At 43.9% G+C, this 6315-nt stretch overlaps 1 protein-coding gene across 3 annotated transcripts in view; it reads right to left on the bottom strand.

Moving 5' to 3' along the window:
* The window catches only part of APOD (apolipoprotein D), a 97432-nt gene that overhangs the window by 31853 nt on the left and 59264 nt on the right, over positions 1-6315 (bottom strand). For 2 of the 3 annotated variants that reach the window (XM_055084641.1, XM_055084644.1), the window contains exon 2: positions 1293-1396. The exons of the other annotated variant lie outside the window; for it this stretch is intronic. The gene's annotated coding sequence lies outside the window, so the exon portion shown is untranslated. The remainder of the gene's footprint in view (positions 1-1292; positions 1397-6315) is intronic. 3 annotated transcript variants of the gene reach the window in all.

Raw genomic sequence — 6315 nt, forward strand, 5'->3', positions numbered from 1 at the left:
AAAGGGAAGTTGGGGGAAGGTTGTATTAGCTTAGGAACCATTAAAATCCTTGGATCCCTACATAACTCTGCTTGCATCTTTAAGTCCACTGGCCTCACTCTACCTCCCAAACTGTCAGCTCTGATCAGGGCCTGTGGGCTTCCTCAGAAGCACCAAGACTCACTGGGTCCCCATTTCTTTTATGTGCCCACCATGGGGGTAGAGAGTCAGAGAGATAGGCTGTGAGGTGAGAAAGGAGGCCATGTGGAGAGTGCAGCTGGGGAAGATGCTTCCATTTTGAAACCATTTGCTGCAGGCCCTCCAGCCTCAGCACCAGGAGAGGACTATAGTCATGGATGAATAGCTTATGCTGTTGTCTTAGATGAAACTCTTTATATGAAACAGGAAATGCAAACACAGGTTCTGTTTTTCTGCACTGCATTTCTCTGATGGGGATAATAATAGTTGTGCAACCCAGAGTGTGGTTATTAAACCCATCCTATGGTCACAAAGAAGCTGTGAGAAAGCCAACAGGCACAGACTCCCCAAGGCAGGATTTGGAGACTTTGCAAATTTCAAACTATTTTCCTGATGAACTGTAGTAACCCACCACGAGAGAGAAGAGATGGAGTCGAACTCCAAGTACATTTTGTCCTCACAGAGTTTGTTTTAACACCAGAAGAATTTCTTCTGTGTGTTTTTCTCATGGTCTTACCCCTATGAACTTGTTTAGCACTCAGTCTAGTGGACACTTGGTGAATTTGAAAGTCTCCAGCACAAAATAAGTGGTTGAGAATGGGAACATTCCAGGATTCCATGGGTTAGTTTATTTGCAGGACCCAAATGGTCTGGTTGGTTCTTCCACCAAATTGAAGAACTGATTATTTGAGGAGGGTTTATCATAGATATATTAATTATATATCTATGTGATTGTGTGTGGCCAAGAGCTGAGGTCCTTGGACTCCAGGAGAAAGGCAGACTCTTTATGATAAGCCTCTAGTGGTCAGATCAGAACCAGCCTTGCAAAGTTAGTGAGAGCCCTGAGCTGATCTGGAGAGCGCAGAACGAAGTGCCTGGCTGATTTTGGACAAGTGTTCTTTGTGGGAAAAAGAGGTCACTCTCTCATCTAGTGCAAACCAAACTTGGGACGCAGACACATACATACAGCGTTCCTGCAATTCTCCCTGTCCAAGAGGACTGCTCCTTTCCCTTCCACATGCTTCTCAGGCAGCCAGTTTCCCTTTGCTGACTCTCCCTCTGTCTCCATCCTTCACACCCTTCCCAAGACTGCCCTTGATGGTCATTTCACCCACTTCTGCCTGGATACAAACGATGGGAGATGGCAGTAAGCTTGTCCTCAGTCCAAGCCTTCACTCCTCAGGAGGGCCCTGGGCCTTGAATGGCTGAAGCACCAAACCTGGGGATAAAATAACGAAGAAGTCTGAGAGAAGAGAAGAAGCAGAGGAAGACCAGGGCTGTGACCTGGGGACAGAAGTGAGTTTTCCTCTTATTGATTCACCTCTACCAAGAATTAGGGCAGTAGGAAACATAAAATTTAGTTCTCCAAAGTCTAGAATGATCTTAATGTTACATATCCACTTTACTGAGGATACCTCTAGTGATTTGTTTGGAGATATTTGGGTGAAGAAACTTTGATACTTTTTTATTGTCAATGGGTGTTAACCTGCTATGAAAATAGGGATGAATCATAAAACTTGGTCCTCAAATATGCCCCGGTTATAATTTTTTTTAAATAAATTTATTTTATTTTTGGCTGCGCTGGGTCTTCGTTGCTGCGCGCAGACTTCTCACTGCGATGGCTTCTCTTCTTGCAGAGCACGGGCTCTAGGTGTGTGGGCTTCAGTAGTTGTGGCACGTGGGCTCAGTAGTTGTGGCTCGCAGGCTCTAGAGCGCAGGCTCAGTAGTTGTGGTACATGGGCTTAGTTGCTCTGCAGCATGTGGGATCTTCCTGGACCAGGGCTCGAACCCACGTCCCCTGCATTGGCAGGCAGATTCTTAACCACTGTGCCACCAGGGAAGCCCATGCCCTGGTTTTAATTTAAAGCCAAATATTCAGTTCAGTTTTCTTTTCTGGTTTTTTTTTTTCATTATACTGCTTATTAGATCCATGACACAGTGGTAACCATATTTTTCATGTCCACTGACACCATTTATTGACATCTTCTCTTTTTTCTTAGAACATCTTAAAATTTTAATCCTTTCTTTACAGGTTACCTAGACCACTTTTGATTATGAAAACTGTAGAAAATTAGTAACTGCCACAAGCGGATGCTGGGCAGCGGCACATGACAATCTTCCACAGAGTCCTGCTTTTTGGGATATCTGAATGCACTGCTCAGGGTCTCTGCTCACACGCTGGAATCAGTTGTGGCAGATTTTAGGCCGCAGGTCGCTTTTCCCCATATTTCTTTGTAAACTCTTCAACGTTCTTACAGAATTTTTTACTGTCCTTGTGCTGGGGGGTTCACTTGGTTGGTTTTGGTTGCTGGCTTCCAGTTTTCAGCACTAATTACCAGCAGACAGACCTGCCTTTTTCATCCATGTTCCGGGTGATAGATCTTCAATTTAAATGTGATCTTTGGTAGCTTGAATGGGTAGTCTGCTGGAAAGCTGATTTCGATTCTGAAGGCCCCCTTATCAATATGGAGGGTTGTCAGGAACCATAAGCCCTTGCCAGGTCAACAAATTAGCTTCATCAACCTAGATGTAAAGGAAGTTTTTCATCTCACATTTGAGGATATCTTCAAGCCCCTTCATCAGCCTCCTGCTGGCTGCCATCTTGAATCTGGTGCTGCTGCTGGCACCTTGACATCTTTTCTTTAATATTTAGGTCTGTAATTCTGCAGATATCACACATAATAAATGGAAAGTTATCTCATTTTCTTTATTGCATTTTTGTGGACAAATAGAGAGTCTTTTAGTTTATATCAGGTATAAAGATCAAAGAAAGTCTAATTCAAGTTGAAAACCAACAACATTTGGCTGATCATAAACTTTCCCAGGGTGCTACATCTAGAAGAAATTCAGTACCAAGTACAAGTACCATATTGTTGCTATATCACAGGTATCTCACATATCAATGATATTGTAGCTTAGAAGCAGCATCTACACTTTAAGTTGCTCATGCTGAGATGTAAGATGCTGCTGGCAATATTTATTTTGAAAACATACAAACAATAGTTCTCTTTTTCATTGCTCCAGTTACCCTTAGTTATAGTACTTAAAAGTACTTTTGTACTGTTTTGTGTGTGTTATTATAGAAGTAATTCATGTTCAAAAAAAAAGTGGAAAACACAGGAAAGCACAAAGAAGAAAAGCATATGAAAGCCAGTAATTCCACCAGCCAGAGAGAACCACGGTTACCATTTGGTATTTCTGATATATAGGGATAGGGTTGTAGAAGAGTTATAGAGAGGAGGCATGTATCTTTTGAAACAAATATGAGATCATATGAGGGGCAGGGAGACAAAAAGGTGAAAGAGATGCTCTAATTGCATCAGAGTTCATGTGAGACCTTCCGACAGAGACCTTCCAACAGAGAAGTGGAATATTTGAGCTAAACCTTGAGCCCTCCCAGGACTAAGTTCTAGAAGCCTGCCTAAGGGTATAGCCTGGTTGTAATTGAATGACTCTGGCCCTGGGGTATCCGTGGCCTGTCAGGTTTCACAGCAGGTCAAGGCCACTTCTAGGATTTACTCTGCTTTGTAGCTTCCCACCTAGACCTGGAGAAGGCTGTGAATAAATGTTTCTAACTCACTTTTCCTATCCCCTCTTGTCCCCCTTAGCCAGGATTCTTGGCTCTTAGTAGCCAAGCTTCTCTATAACTGGTATATTAGTTATGATATTTGCTCCACTGTCACTACAACGATTTTATATTTTGCTCTCTTGAGATATGTTGTAAGAGAAGGAAATATGGTTTTGCCTTTGTTTCATGTCATGCCCATTTATGCTAAATGTATAAAATGGCTCCTCATGCATTTCCCACACTCTGTACCAAAGAAAAATTTTCATTCAGTTGTGTCTTCTTCTAGTGACTCCACACAAGTCCTTTTGACTTTGGGCCAGAACTATTCAATATTCGTTCCACAAAATTTTCTCAAGCACCCACATGGGCCAGGTACCATTCCATATATTGGGGATACAGCAATGAATGAAACCTGCAAAAATCCCATCCCTCACAGAGTGCTCATTCTGGTGAGACCAGATGGCCAAATGCCTCTTGCTGCCATGCCAGCTCATTCAATCATTCATTTGTTCAAGCATTCATTCATTTAAGCAGTCCTTCAACAAACAGTGAGTGCCTACTATAGTGGCTTTGTAATGTGTTAACTTGGCTAGGCTACATTACATTTTCCTTTCCTTCATGTTTTTGGATAGGGTGGGCCACCAGAGGGATTCTCACGTGAGATTTGGCGGGTGGAAGTGAAGCAGCAGTCATTTTGTAGCTCACACATATGGTCGTGTATCTGCTGGCCCACCTCCTTTGCATGAAGCAGTGACCAGGCCCATATCTGCCCTCACCTCCCCTAGGTCCTCCTTCAGCTTCCCTGACCCCTGGGCAGCTGTGGGCATTGACACCCATGATGACAGGTGCCTTTGTTTGACCCGTCAGCTCTGTTAGCTCCTATGTACTCTGCTCCACTCTCCAAAGACTCAATCCTGACAAAGCTGGCATTGCTTACCCTCCACTCTACTTCACCCTGCATTTCACTTTTAATTAGCTAAGGAAATTTATTTAAATTTGTTAAACTTATTTAAAATTAATTAGCTAAGTGATATATCACTTATTATGTACAGTCTACTTTATTTATCCATTCAACAAATGTTCTAACAAGATTCTCCTACATGGCAGGCACTCTGCTAGGTGCTGGGGGTACACTGGAGAGCAGAACAGATGTGGTCTCTGCCCTCATGGAGCTTACAGCCCAGCAGGGGAGGACAGACCAAAAATTCAAGTAAACAAACAAAACTTGATTTTAAAAATGAGTGGGGCTGTATAAATAGAGAAAGGTGAGCCAGGGTGGACAGGAGGGTAGGACCTATTCCAGATAAGATAGATGGCGAAGGCCTTTGTATCCAAACTCATTTTTAAATATTAGAAAGTCAAAAGGATATGGACCCATCAAGAAAGCAGTTTTTGTTAGAAGTGTTCATCCGTTTGAAAAATACTCCACATTGGTTAAATTTCTTAAGAAGAAATATGAGTAGAGATGGAAAGCTAGCAGTTTGAGAGACCCAGGTTCAGGAGGAAAGAGACAGTCATACAAGTTCACTGGGAGAACAGGAGATGGTGAGTCATTTTCTTTCCTTTTGATCTGATGTTGAAAGGGGGAAATATATGGAAAGGAAGTCCTTCATTCTAACAGAGACGATTTACTAAGAATGAGTTATTGAGAGTGAGTCCAGGCTGTGCCATCAAAAACCTCTCCATTAAGATAGGAGTCAGGGGAAGGGATGGGACACAAGGTGGACCCTGAGAGAATATGCAGCACATGCTTGCGACAAACAACTGGGTTATATGTGTGTGTGTGTGTGTGTGTGTGTATGTGAGTGATATGATGCACTTTTTCCTTCACAGAAAATCTTCTAGATTAGTCCATTCTGGGGAAACAAGTGGGGTGATGGCTCTGCATTTTCTTTGATGCTGCCCAGGAACCCAGGATGAAGCCACTCAGACTGGCTGTGAACTCTAGTTATTACCTGAGTTGGAAATGCTCCCCAGTTAGAGTCAGTTCCCTGGTCAGGGGTTCCCAGTGATCCTGGAATAAGTCACATCTGTCACCAGAGGGTAAGGGTCATGACTTTAATCCTTTTGTGTTCCCTCAGCATGCTAAGCAATGTGCTACGCCCCCAGCAGGAGAATCGGTACTTATTGATGCCTTTATACAAAAGCTTCCCACCTAAGCCAGGTCAACTTTTAAAGCTTTTAGGGACTTCCCTGGTGGCACAGTGGTTAAGAATCCACCTGCCAACGCAGGGGACACGGGTTTGAGCCCTGGTCTGGGAAGATTCCACATGCCGCGGAGCAACTAAGCCCGTGCGCTACAACTATTGAGCCTGCGCTCTAGAGCCCGCGAGCCAAACTACTGAGCCTGCGTGCTACAACTATTGAGCCTGCGCTCTAGAGCCCGCGAGCCAAACTACTGAGCCTGCGTGCCACAACTACTGAAGCCCGCACGCCTAGAGCCTGTGCTCCACAAGAGGAGTCACCGCAATGAGAAGCCCGCGCACCACAACAAAGAGTAGCCCCCGCTCGCCGCAACTAGAGAAAGCCTGCGAGCAGCAACAAAGACCCAACACAGCCAAAAATAAATA

The sequence above is a fragment of the Physeter macrocephalus genome, chromosome 1 (genome assembly GCF_002837175.3).
Source record: "Physeter macrocephalus isolate SW-GA chromosome 1, ASM283717v5, whole genome shotgun sequence".
Taxonomy (NCBI): Eukaryota; Metazoa; Chordata; class Mammalia; order Artiodactyla; family Physeteridae; genus Physeter; species Physeter macrocephalus.